Below are 14,802 nucleotides of genomic sequence, written 5' to 3'. Positions count from 1 at the left end.
ACCCGATAACCCCCTTCCCAGTGCCCTTTAACTGCTTAGCTGGCATCGCAGCACTTAACCTTTGACTCTTCTTCGCCAGCTCCGTGATACTGAAGGCCGAGGCCCAGAATCACGTACAACTCGGGCCTATCCAGTCAGGCATGGAGATAGATCATGGCATCCCATTTTTGGGCAAGCTCGAATCTCTCAACCATCCTGTCTTCCTCTGTGATTGGGTGAAGCAGCATGATTATCTTTTCCTGCCAGTAAAAGGAATTGTTTGGGTGAGAAGGTCTTAAATCCCTTTACTTAGGTCCTGCTTTCTTCTACCACCTACTTTGTATCATTTTGTAGTTTTCTCTACCCCTTCTGTTGCGTCATTTTGCTCAGATATTTTAGTGCCCACTTCATTTTGGGTAAGTATAAAGTTTTGTAAGTATTTAATTTGCCTAAATTATTTAATATATCAATACCATAAAATTATGTTCATGTTTAATTTGGAGCTGTTTTGCATTGCTCACTACAGGGAAATAAAGTCTGACTCATTATCAAAAGCTGTGGTTTAATCAAAATGATTATATCAAATATTCTATTGGGTAGCTAATTTACGGATGACATCAAATTAAAATGGGGAAAAGGGAGTCAAACTGATGTTAGTACAAGGATATTAATTACAGGGAATTACCACAAAATTCCTGCTTAAGTTGCCTCAACAGCTATACATAACATTATTTCGCTAATAATCTTTGGCAAATGGCAATCTTTAGTCACAACATCCCGCAGGCTGACATGCGACAATGCGGTAAAATAAACATGGTGGGACTGCCACATCCAAAGCAAGGTAAAACAGAATTAGATTTGTGTCATAGGTTGCCATGTTTGTCATAATAACCAAGTGTTTATGGCTGATTATCTTTATTTCGGTAACTTGTGTGAGAGAAGCCCAATAGTACAGCAGCATCGGTACTGTAATTATAGTCATTGCAAATCCTACATTTCATTTTCTGCTGATGAATTAATCTTGTTTCAGTCAGTTTGCTTCTAGTTTAAGCTTGTTTTAAAAGCAATCTCAAATGGCATCTTCACTAAATTCCCATCCTATTAACTTAGGACAATCACATGGCTCCAATATTTACATGTTGAATCAGAGTAGAATTTAATGGAATTGGGTGTCACTGAATGCAGCTTCCGTTATGTAGATTGAAGGTTAGGTAATGTACTTTTCAGTATTTATATCAAACAATTGAGACTTTATATTGTATGAGTGCAAAATGTAAGCAGTTTTGAGGTTTAAACTAATTTGTCTCATGGGATTCTCAGTGTTTATAAAGTTATGTGCAGTTCATTCCATTTAAGTGAAAGGAATGAATAAGCAAATATTTTCAGAATGAACTCTTTCCCTACTGGTACATTCAGTATTAGGAACATAGGGCTAGAAATTCATCAAAAACCGCTACCACCGGTTTTTCGGCGGTATTTCGGCGGTATTTGCGGATCGAATTATTTTTAACCAGCGAAATATTACTTTGACAGAAGGCCACTAGTTTGGTCAAATGTTGACCGGTGGTAGCGGGAGTAGTTTTTTCAGTCTTGCACGATTCGGGTTTTTGGCGCCGAAAAGAAATGGACCTTCTGCGCATGTGCAATTTTTTCCCCTGATTTTTTTCCCCCCGTGATTCTGGTCAGGTGTCAGGGTCAGAGTGCGTCCCCGCATGCGCAGAAGGTCTGTTTGTTTGTCAACCACTTTTGAGAGAAGTTTGAAGTGAGAATTGAGAAGTGAGAAGATGCAGAAAGTTGAGCAAGCAAGGTAGAGGGCAGGAAAATTCAACCTAGATGCCCAAGAGGTACTTGTGGCAGTTGTAGAGAGCAGATGGGGACAAATTGCTAGGGGTGGTCAAGCTAAAACCCCCCCAGTCATTGCAAAAAGGATATGGACTGCTATTGCTGAGGAGGTGCCCTCCCTAACTCTCTCTGCCTCTCGCTCCACCTTTAAGACGTTCCTTAAAACCTACCTCTGTGACCAAACTGTCATGATACCTCATTAAGTGGCTCGGTGTCAAATTTTGTTTGATAATGCTCCTGTGAAGCGCCTTGAGACGTCTTACTATGTTAAAGGCACTTTTTTTTAATGAATTCAAGCTGTTTGATGCCCTGTATTGTGACCCTTTTAGATGTGAAGCCTTTGAAAGGCATGATGCATTCGACACATGCAAGACTTTTAAATATTTGTTGTATAATCCATAGTTTTTAAACTGGGTTGACTGCCATATATTTTGTTTCCTTAAAACATAATTTTTATTAAAAAAGTATTCTCCATGCATGGTATTCTCTCTCTATTCTCCTTTTCTATGTATATATATATTATAAATATATGGGGGTTCTGATTTATTTTAACTAATCATAGAATTACCGAATGATACAGCATAAGCCCATTGTGCTTATGCCGGTTCTTTGGTGGAGCTATCCAATTAATTCCACTCCCCCTGCTCTTTCTCCATAACCCTGCCTGTAAACCTTTTCCCTTCAAATAGTTATCCAATTCTCTTTTGAATGTTGCTATTGAATCTGTTTCCACTACTCCTTTCAGGCACTGCATTCCAACAACTTGCTGTGTAAAAAATTGTTTCCTCATGTCGTCTCCGGTTCATTTGCCAATCACCTTAAATTTGTGTCCATTGGTTACCTACCCTTCTGCCACTGGAAACAGTTTCCTCTTATTTACTCCATCAAAACCATTCATGATTTTGAACACCTCTATCAAATCTCCTCTTCACCTTCTCTGCTCTAAGGAGAACAACTCCAGCTTCTCCAGTCTATCCACATAACTGAAGTCCCTTATCTCTGGAACCATTCTAGTGAAACTCCTCCGGACACTCTATAAGGGCTTGACATCCTTGCTAACGTGCAGTGCCCAGAATTGAACACAATACTCTAGTTGAGGCCTAACCAGTATTTTATAATGGTTTTAGTATAACTTCCTTGCTTTTGTACACTATTTCTCTATTAATAAAGCCAGGGATTCCCATATGCTTTTTTTAACCTGTCCTGCCAAATGCTTTTGTTCCCCAAATGCTTTCCCATTGAAGCTTACTCCACTTGCCCCACTTCATTGCCCAGGACTAGATCCAGCACTGCTTCCTTCCTCATTGGGCTGGAAACACGCTGACCAAGAAAGTTCTCTTGTACACATTTCAGGAACTGCTTCTCTTCTTTGCCCTTTACTCTGTGACTATCTCAGTCTATATTAGGAAAATTGAAGTCCCTACTCTATAGTTCTTGCATCTTTCTGCAATTTGCATGCAAATTTGCTTCTCTATCTCCTTCCCACTAATTGGTAGCCTATAGTATACACCCAGTAATGTAATAGCTCTTCTATTGTTCCTTAATTCGAATCAAATAGACTCATCTACATCATTCTTCTCCAGTGCGATAAGAGTTTATTTGATCAATACTGCCACCCCCTCTTTTTTTTCCTTCCCTATCTTTCCTGGATACCTCGCAGCCAGGAATATTAAGTTCGCAATCCACCCCTTCTTTGAGCCGGGTCTCAGTTAATATTTTGCCACCATATCATAGTCCCATGAAAGAAAAAAAGTCAGACTTATATAGCACCTTTAATGACCACCGGACGTCTCAAAGTGCTTTACAGCCAATGAAGTACTTTTGAAGTGTAGTCACTGTTGTAATGTGTAAAACACAGCAGCCAATTTTCGCACAGCAAGCTCCAACAAACAGCAATGTGATAATGACCTGAAAATCTGTTTTTGTTATGTTTATTGAGGGCTAAATATTGGGCAGGACAGGGGATAACTCCCCTGCTCTTCTTCGAAATAGTGCAAGGGGATATTTTACATCTGGTTGAGAGAGCAGACAGGACCTTGGATTAACGTCTCATCTGAAAGACGGCAGCTCCCTCAGCACTACACTGCAGTGTCAGCATAGATTATTTGTGCTCAAGTCCCTGGTGTAATATATAGTTCCATCTCGTGGACTACTGCTCTACTTAGTGGACTACAGTGGTAATGTGTCAATTGCTGTTTACAAGAATAAAAAAGGAATGGAGCCACCTTGTAGTCCTGTGTGTGTTGTGAGGTTATAAAGAATAGACCACATTGGCGATGAAGGATCGGATTTCTGGATACCCTAGCTGAAATTTTTGTTGGTGGATGATTCCAACCAAACAACAGAGAGACTAGAGAAGTCCTCTGTAGAACAGCCAAGGTAAAATAACAATGCAAGGTAAATTTCAAGCACACTTGGCTGGAGTGAAGAATCCACCTATGGGAATAATAGGGCGCTTGGGGGAGTTTCAACGTGACCGAGAGACTTTCGGAGCATATGTGGAGCGGCTAGAAATGTTTTTCACCGTGAATAGTATTATTGAAGTCACTGATGATGAAAGCCGCAACAGCGTGATGCTGGAAAGAAAACGGGTTATTTTCTTGTCTGAAGCAAGCCCCGAGGTGTATGAAACCCTGAAAAATGTGCTTGTTCCCGTCAAGCCAAAAGACACATCACTTACGGAGATTCTAAGCAAGTTAGAACAGCACTACAGTCCTGAGCTCTGAAAATTGCTGAAAGTTATCATTTTGGAATACGAAATCAATTAACCGATGAGAGTATCAGTGAGTACATTGTATTATTAAAAAAGCTATCCATTCTCTGTCATTTCAGAAACATTCAGAACTGAGCATTACATGACCACTTTGTTTGTGGGATGAAAAATGAAGCGATCTGGAGGACGTTGTTGACAAACCCTAATTTGACATTTGATTTAGCTTGTCAGACAGCTATATCAATGCACATGGCCAACCAATATTCCTGAGAATTTTGTACCAGTTCCAGTCTCTAACAACCGAGGTGAATCACCTGCAGGTTAAATGTAAAAGGCAGTTGTGCCCCAAGGCCTCAGCAACTAGCAATGATAACAGAGCCTTGAAGTCCTGCTATTAGTGTCTGCGACAACACATTGCTCAAAGTTGTCCATATGTGAAGGCAGAGTGTTTCTTCTGCAGGAAAACTGGATATCTTGCAAAGGCATGCCGACTGAAGAGCAAACCAACTTTCAGGGCTATTAGTAGAAATCCCCAGAGAGTACATAGCATGGAAGAAAAGCAACAGGACGAAGAGATACACGTCATCAGGAGCACAAGGGTATCTAACAGCGATTCAAAAGTATCATCATCCAAGTAGATGTTGCAGGAAACAAGATACCCATGGAAATCGACACTGGTGTATCCGTGAACGTAGTACCGGAATCGCTATATCTCGACAAATTGCGTGATTTCCAATTGGAGAAATACAAGATAGAGCTGCGAGGCTACTCAGGAGAACAAATTCCTGTGGTTGGTCGTATCACCGTATCGGTGAAATACAGGGATCAATTTCAGAGCTTGCCTAGTAGTGGCAGAAGACAAGCCTGCCTTACTAGGTAGAAACTAGTTGGGATCACTGAAGCCGGATTGGAATGAGATTTTTCGTATTGAAACGAGATTTGCATCGAAGGATGATGTCATCAAGAAGTATCCGAAGGTGTTCTGCGAAACAGGCAGTCTGATCCAAGGCTTCAAGGTGAGTGTCAGAGTACACAAGGACACTAGAACAGTTTACTGCAAGCCACATCCCGTACCATATGCACTCAATGAGAGAGTTGAGCAGGAACTCAAAAGACTAGAGACTGAGAACATTATCTCTAAGATAGATCTAAGCAATTGGAATACACCCATTGTTGTTGTAATTAAGTCAGATGGTAAGGTAAGATTGCATGGTGATTATAAAGTAACAATAAACCAGGTTCTAGAGGGTAATCTCCCCAATACATTGCCAAATGTAGATTTGTTCACAATGCTGACAGGTGGTCAGATCATTTCAAAGTTAGATCTTACAAATGCCTACTTACAACTTGAACTAGATGAGGAGACCAAGTCATAGCTTGACTGTAAATACTCATCTGGCATTTTTCAATTTAATAGGCTACCATTTGCAGTGTCTTTCGCCCCCGCCATATTTCAAGTGTTGATGATCTTGATTTTGCAAGACATTGAAGGAGTATTATGTTATTTACATGTCATACTAATTTCAGCATCAAACAGGCAAATCCATAATAACATTTTGAACGAACTGCTCAAATGGCTAGAGAAGCACAGAGTACAAGTGACTGCTTACAAGTGTGAGTTATTTCAAAGCTCAGTGGAGGATTAGGGCATAGAGTCGACAAAGATGGTTTACTTCCAACCAAGGGAAAGCTGGATGCAATTAGAAATGCACCCACTCCCAGGAATGTCACTGAACTGCGATCATTTTTATGTCTTTTGAACTATTATGGGAAGTTCCTACCAAATTTGGCTACAGTTTTTCATCCACTGAATTAGTTGTTAAAAAAACAGGTGCAGTGGAACTGATCAGAAGAATGCGACGCTGCATTCAAGGAGTGTAAAAGCCAGTTGGTAGAGAGTACCATGTTAGTTCACTATGATGTATCTAAGGAGATCAAGCTAGCATGTGATGCCTCTCCATATGGAGTTGGGGCAGTGATCTCTCATGTATTACGTAGTGGGGAGGAGAGACCAATTGCTTTTGCTTCACTCATTCTCAGTGCCAGTGAGAGTAATTATGCGCATTAATTTTTGGGGTCAAGAAGTTTCATAAATACTTGTATGGTTGTAAGTTTACCATCGTTATGGACCATAAGCCCCTGACAGCAACCCTCCATCCAAAGTCCCCAGTTGCAACATTAGCTGAAGCCTGAATGCAGAGATGGGCTTTGATTTTGTCAGCATATACATATGACATTGAGTACAGATGATCAACTGATCACAGTAATGATGATGCTATATCTAGATTGCCATGCCCATCACAAGTTACACCCAATAGGGAAGAAGTGTTCTATTTTTCATACATTGATGAACTGCCAGTCACAGCTGAAGAGATTGGTAGAGCAACGAAACGTGACTCATTTATGTCAAAGGTGTATGATTACAAATAGCAAATGGCTGGCCAAAACAGGTATCAGAGAAAGATATTCATCCATTCTTCATTCATAGGAATGAATTGTTAAGTGGATAAAGATTGTATCATGTGGGGTGCAAGAGTGGTTATACCAAATAAATTCAGGTCCAAACGATTAGGAGATCTTTATGATCAGCACCTGGGAATGTGCTTGACCAAGAGTTTTGCACGCCGTTACTTATGGTGGCCAGGTCTCGATAAAGACATAGATTACATCGTTTGTCAGTGTACAACATATCAATCGGTAAGCAAGAAACTGCCATCAGTACCAGTACAGGCATTGAAATGGCTTCCCAGTTGGTGGCAAAGGTTACATATCGATTTTGCTGTGCTAAAAGGACAGCAATTGTCATTGATAGCCATTCGAAGTGGGTAAAGGTGTTTCCAATGCGGAAAATAACAACTAGTAAAACATTAGAAGATTTGCAAAGATTATTTTCTTCATATGGCCTCCCAGAAGAAATTTTAGCTGATAATGGACCAAAATTTTGTTCAGAACAATTTGCACAGTTCACGAGCATAAACTATGTGAAACACACCAAAGTTCCATTGTAACACCCTGCTTCAAATGGTGCAGCAGAGCGCACAGTACAAATTGTAAAACACGCCCACATCAAGCAAATGTTGGATCCAAATTCAAAAAACAACAGTTGTCGTTGGACCACAAATTGGCGAATTTTCTAATTATTTATCATAATACTCCTCATACAACTACTGGTAAAACACCAGCAGAGTTGTTTCTCAAACGACAGCCATGAACTAGATTCTCGTTGTTGAAGCCAAACTTGGCACAGTCCTTAGAAGAGAAACAATTAAGACAGAAAGAGAATCATGTTAGAGATAGAGTAAGAGGATGAAGTGTGAAATTAAATCAGAAGGTGAGGGTGAAGAACCGTCACCATAAATGGTTAAAATGATTGCCAGGAAGAGTGGTGAAGATATTTGATCCTTGCACATATTTGGTCAAGATGTTTGATCATGGACAGGTTAGGTTTGTTCATATTGACCATATTTTAGCTACAGATGTGGAAGGAGTTGATGACTTATCAGATAGTCTTGTTACAAGTAGAGTACCAGTAGCAAATCCGACATCAAATGTACCAGAAACAAGTCCAAGAGAAAGTCAGAATTTAAGTCTGAGTGCGAGTCAGGCAGACAAACTATCAGTAGAGTGTTCAAATGTAGATCAAGGGTATCCCTTCGAGGATCACTTTCCTCAGGATCAGCCGAGAATGAGTCTAAGTTTGACATCATATTTGGAAAGTTCTGTTTGAGAGCAAAGGTACCTCTTCGAAACAGAAAACTAGTGGTGAAGTTTGATTTGTAAATATGGCAAAATAAGTCCATATCTTTTGTTATGTATAACCATGCAAGTTATGTATGATGATTGTTTGTTATAATTACTTCTTCATTAAGGAGGAAGAAGTGTACTATATAGTTCCATCTAGTGGACTACTGCTACAACTAGTGGACTACTGTGGTAATGCAGCTATTGCTGTTTACAAAAATAAAAAAGGAATGGAGCCACCTTGTAGTCTTGTGTGTGTTGTGAGGTCGTAAGGAAGATACCACACCTGGAGTGGGATTTGAACCCACAACCTTCTGATTCAGAAGCAAGAGTGCTACCCACTGAGCCTCAGCTGACACTACATGTGGTGACATAGAAACATAGAAAATATAGAAACATAGAAGATAGGTGCAGGAGTAGGCCATTCGGCCCTTCGAGCCTGCACTGCCATTCAATATGATCATGGCTGATCATGCAACTGCAGTACCCCACTCCTGCTTTCTCTCCATATCCCCTGATCTCTTTAGCCATAAGGACCACATCTAACTCCCTTTTGAATATATCTAATGAACAGGCCTCAACAACTTTCTGTGGTAGAGAATTACACAGGTTCACAATTCTCTGAGTGAAGAAATTTCTCCTCTTGTGACTTGTGCCTGCAGATCACTAACCACATTTACCACACTATGCGCATTTACATATATGTACTCTAAATGCATTTGCCTCCTGTCTGATCCCTCCTATTTCTGAACTATTCTTTACTCTAGGGCTATTTGCCTCTCCCAATCCTCTGTGCACCTTATTTGTGCCAGCTGTGGCTCAGTGAGTAGCACACTCGCCTCTGAGTCAGAAGGTTGCGCGTTTAAGTCCCACTCCAGGAACTTGAGCACATAAACCTAGACTGACACTCCAGTGCAGTGCTGAGAGGACAGCTCGGTCACATGATATGCTCCTCCTGTACCATGTGGGAACACGGGGACAACACCAGTGTCCCTGACGACTACATGTGCGGGAAGTGTGTCCACCTCCGGCTACTGACGGTCCGCGTTGCGGAGTTGGAGCTGAAGGTGGATTCACTCTGGAGCATCCACGATGCTGAGAATGACGTGAGTATCACGTGTAGCGAGTTGGTCTTACTGCAGGAGAAGGGTCCACAGCCAGCGAGGGAATGGAAGACCAGCAGGAAGAGTAGTGCAAGGAAGGTAGTGCAGGGGTCCCCTGTGGTCATCCCACTGCAAAACAGATACACTGCTTTGAGTGCTGTTGAGGGGGATGACTCATCAGGAGTGGGCAGCAGCAGCCAAGTTCATGGCACCGTGGCTGGCTCTGTTGCACAGGAGGGCAGGAAAAAGAGTGGGCGAGCGATAGTGATAGGGGATTCAATTGTAAGGGGAATAGATAGGCGTTTCTGCGGCCGCAACCGAGACTCCAGGATGGTATGTTGCCTCCCTGGTGCAAGGGTCAAGGATGTCTCGGAGCGGGTGCAGGACATTCTAAAAAGGGAGGGAGAACAGCCAGTTGTCGTGGTGCACGTTGGTACCAATGACATAGGTAAAAAAAGGGATGAGTTCCTACGAAATGAATTTAAGGAGCTAGGAGCTAAATTAAAAAGTAGGACCTCAAAAGTAGTAATCTCGGGATTGCTACCAGTGCCACGTGCTAGTCAGAGTAGGAATCGCAGGATAGCTCAGATGAATACGTGGCTTGAGCAATGGTGCAGCAGGGAGGGATTCAAATTCCTGGGGCATTGGAACCGGTTCTGGGGGAGGTGGGACCAGTACAATCCGGACGGTCTGCACCTGGACAGAATCGGAACCAATGTCCTCGGGGGAGTGTTTGCTAGTGCTGTTGGGGAGGAATTAAACTAATATGGCAGGGGGATGGGAACCAATGCAGGGAGATAGAGGGAAACAAAAAGGAGGCAAAAACAAAAGACAGAAAGGAGATGAGCAAAAGTGGAGGGCAGAGAAACCCAAGGCAAAGAACAAAAAGGGCCATTGTACAGCAAAATTCTAAAAGGACAGAGGGTGTTAAAAAAACAAGCCTAAAGGCTTTGTGTCTTAATGCAAGGAGTATCCGCAATAAGGTGGATGAATTAACTGTGCAAATAGATGTTAACAAATATGATGTGATTGGGATTACGGAGACGTGGCTCCAGGATGAGCAGGGCTGGGAACTCAACATCCAGAGATATTCAACATTCAGGAAGGATAGAATAAAAGGAAAAGGAGGTGGGGTAGCATTGCTGGTTAAGGAGGAGATTAAGGCAATAGTTAGGAAGGACATTAGCTTGGATGATGTGGAATCTATATGGGTAGAGCTACAGAACACCAAAGGGCGAAAAACGTTTGTGGGAGTTGTGTACAGACCTCCAAACAGTAGTAGTGATGTTGGGGAGGGCATCAAACAGGAAATTAGGGGTGCGTGCAATAAAGGTGCAGCAGTTATAATGGGTGACTTTAATATGCACATAGATTGGGCTAACCAAACTGGAAGCAATACGGTGGAGGAGGATTTTTTGGAGTGCATAAGGGATGGTTTTTTAGACCAATATGTCGAGGAACCAACTAGGGGAGAGGCCATCTTAGACTGGGTGTTATGTAATGAGAAAGGATTAATTAGCAATCTCGTTGTGCGAGGCCCCTTGGGGAAGAGTGACCATAATATGGTGGAATTCTGCATTAGGATGGAGAATGAAACAGTTAATTCAGAGACCATGGTCCAGAACTTAAAGAAGGCTAACTTTGAAGGTATGAGGCGTGAATTGGCTGAGATGGATTGGCGAATGATACTTAAGGGGTTGACTGTGGATGGGCAATGGCAGACATTTAGAGACCGCATGGATGAACTACAACAATTGTACATTCCTGTCTGGCATAGAAATAAAAAAGGGAAGGTGGCTCAACCGTGGCTATCAAGGGAAATCAGGGATAGTATTAAAGCCAAGGAAGTGGCATACAAATTGGCCAGAAATATCAGCGAACCTGGGGACTGGGAGAAATTTAGAACTCAGCAGAGGAGGACAAAGGGTTTGATTAGGGCAGGGAAAATGGAGTATGAGAAGAAGCTTGCAGGGAACATTAAGACGGATTGCAAAAGTTTCTATAGATATGTAAAGAGAAAAAGGTTAGTAAAGACAAATGTAGGTCCCCTGCAGTCAGAATCAGGGGAAGTCATAACGGGGAACAAAGAAATGGCGGACCAATTGAACAAGTATTTTGGTTCGGTATTCACGAAGGAGGACACGAACAACCTTCCGGTTATAAAAGGGGTCGGGGGGTCTAGTAAGGAGGAGGAACTGAGGGAAATCCTTATTAGCCGGGAAATTGTGTTGGGGAAATTGATGGGATTGAAGGCCGATAAATCCCCAGGGCCTGATGGACTGCATCCCAGAGTACTTAAGGAGGTGGCCTTGGAAATAGTGGATGCGTTGACAGTCATTTTCCAACATTCCATTGACTCTGGATCAGTTCCTATGGAGTGGAGGGTAGCCAATGTAACCCCACTTTTTAAAAAAGGAGGGAGAGAGAAAACAGGGAATTATAGACCGGTCAGCCTGACATCGGTAGTGGGTAAAATGATGGAATCAATTATTAAGGATGTCATAGCAGTGCATTTGGAAAGAGGTGACATGATAGGTCCAAGTCAGCATGGATTTGTGAAAGGGAAATCATGCTTGACAAATCTTCTGGAATTTTTTGAGGATGTTTCCAGTAGAGTGGATAAGGGAGAACCAGTTGATGTAGTATATTTGGACTTTCAGAAGGCGTTCGACAAGGTCCCACACAAGAGATTGATGTGCAAAGTTAGAGCACATGGGATTGGGGGTAGTGTACTGACATGGATTGAGAACTGGTTGTCAGACAGGAAGCAAAGAGTAGGAGTAAATGGGTACTTTTCAGAATGGCAGGCAGTGACTAGTGGGGTACGGCAAGGTTCTGTGCTGGGGCCCCAGCTGTTTACACTGTACATTAATGATTTAGATGAGGGGATTAAATGTAGTATCTCCAAATTTGCGGATGACACTAAGTTGGGTGGCAGTGTGAGCTGCGAGGAGGATGCTGTGAGGCTGCAGAGCGACTTGGATAGGTTAGGTGAGTGGGCAAATGCATGGCAGATGAAGTATAATGTGGATAAATGTGAGGTTATCCACTTTGGTGGTAAAAACAGAGAGACAGACTATTATCTGAATGGTGACAGATTAGGAAAAGGGGAGGTGCAATGAGACCTGGGTGTCATGGTACATCAGTCATTGAAGGTTGGCATGCAGGTGCAGCAGGCGGTTAAGAAAGCAAATGGCATGTTGGCCTTTATAGCAAGGGGATTTGAGTACAGGGGCAGGGAGGTGTTGCTACAGTTGTACAGGGCATTGGTGAGGCCACACCTGGAGTATTGTGTACAGTTTTGGTCTCCTAACCTGAGGAAGGACATTCTTGCTATTGAGGGAGTGCAGCGAAGGTTCACCAGACTGATTCCCGGGATGGCGGGACTGACCTATCAAGAAAGACTGGATCAACTGGGCTTGTATTCACTGGAGTTCAGAAGAATGAGAGGGGACCTCATAGAAACATATAAAATTCTGACGGGGTTAGACAGGTTAGATGCAGGAAGAATGTTCCCAATGTTGGGGAAGTCCAGAACCAGAGGTCACAGTCTAAGGATAAGGGGTAAGCCATTTAGGACCGAGATGCGGAGGAACTTCTTCACCCAGAGAGTGGTGAACCTGTGGAATTCTCTACCACAGAAAGTTGTTGAGGCCAATTCACTAAATATATTCAAAAAGGAGTTAGATGAGGTCCTTACTGCTAGGGGGATCAAGGGGTATGGCGAGAAAGCAGGAATGGGGTACTGAAGTTGAATGTTCAGCCATGAACTCATTGAATGGCGGTGCAGGCTAGAAGGGCCGAATGGCCTACTCCTGCACCTATTTTCTATGTTTCTATGTTTCTACTGTACTGGTGGAGGTGCCGTTTCGTCAGATGAGACGTTAAACTGAGGCCCCATCTTCCCTCTCAGGTGGATGTAATAGATCCTTTGGCACTATTTTGAAGAAGAGCAGGGGAGTTATCCCTTGGCCAATATTTATCCCTCAATCAACATAACAAAAAAAGTATTCTGTTCAGTATCACATTGCTGTTTGTGGGAGCTTGTTGTGCGCAAGTTGGCTACCGTGTTTCCCATATTACAACAGTGACTACACTCCAAAAGTACTTCATTGGCTGTAAAGCACTTTGAGATGTCTGGTGGTCATGAAAGGTGATATAAATGCAAGTCTTTCTTTCTTTTCTTTCTTTTTATTATCTGAATGGTGACAGATTAGGAAAAGGGGAGGTGCAAAGAGACCTGGGTGTCGTGGTACATCAGTCATTGAAGGTTGGCATGCAGGTGCAGCAGGTGATTAAGAAAGAAAATGGCATGTTGGCTTTCATAGCAAGGGGATTTGAGTACAGGGGCAGGGAGGTGTTGCTACAGTTGTACAGGGACTTGGTGAGGCCACACCTGGAGTATTGTGTACAGTTTTGGTCTCCTAACCTGAGGAAGGACATTCTTGCTATTGAGGGAGTGCAGCAAAAGTTCACCAGACTGATTCCTGGGATGGCGGGACTGACCTATCAAGAAAGACTGGATCAACTGGGCTTGTATTCACTGGAGTTCAGAAGAATGAGAGGGGACCTCATAGAAACATTTAAAATTCTGACGGGGTTAGACAGGTTAGATGCAGGAAGAATGTTCCCAATGTTGGGGAAGTCCAGAACCAGAGGTCACAGTCTAAGGATAAGGGGTAAGCCATTTAGGACCGAGATGCGGAGGAACTTCTTCACCCAGAGAGTGGTGAACCTGTGAAATTCTCTACCACAGAAAGTTGTTGAGGCCAATTCACTAAATATATTCAAAAAGGAGTTAGATGAGGTCCTTACCACTAGGGGGATCAAGGGGTATGGCGAGAAAGCAGGAATGGGGTACTGAAGTTGAATGTTCAGCCATGAACTCATTGAATGGCGGTGCAGGCTAGAAGGGCCGAATGGCCTACTCCTGCACCTATTTTCTATGTTTCTATGTTTCCTCTGTAATATTTCATCGTGGTGCGCCTCCATCATCATCATCATAGGCCGCCCCTCGGACTTGAGGATGACTTGCTTCCACACTGGAAATGAGTTCTCAGGTGACTGAAGAGTCCAATGCAGGATCTGCAGTCTCTGTCACAGGTAGGGCAAACGTTGGTTGAAGGAACAAGTGGGTGGGGTGCCTGAGTTGCTGCGTGCTTCTTCCGCAGTCGACGCTTGACTTCAGCTTGCTCTTGGTGAAGAGACTCGCGTGTTCAACGCCTTCCCGGATGTTTTTCCTCCATGTTGGGCGATCTTGGGCCAGGGATTCCCAGGTGTTGGTGGGGATGTGACATTTTTTCAAGGAGGCTTTGAGGGTTTGCTTGAAGCGTTTCCTCTGCCCACCTGGGGCTCGCTTGCTGTGTTGGAGCTCAGAGTAGATCACTTGTTTTGGGAGTCTCGTGTAGGGCATGCGGACGAAGT

This window comes from Pristiophorus japonicus, chromosome 1, assembly GCF_044704955.1.
Source record: "Pristiophorus japonicus isolate sPriJap1 chromosome 1, sPriJap1.hap1, whole genome shotgun sequence".
Lineage (NCBI taxonomy): Eukaryota > Metazoa > Chordata > Chondrichthyes > Pristiophoridae > Pristiophorus > Pristiophorus japonicus.
Note: the sequence above shows the minus strand (reverse complement) of the source record.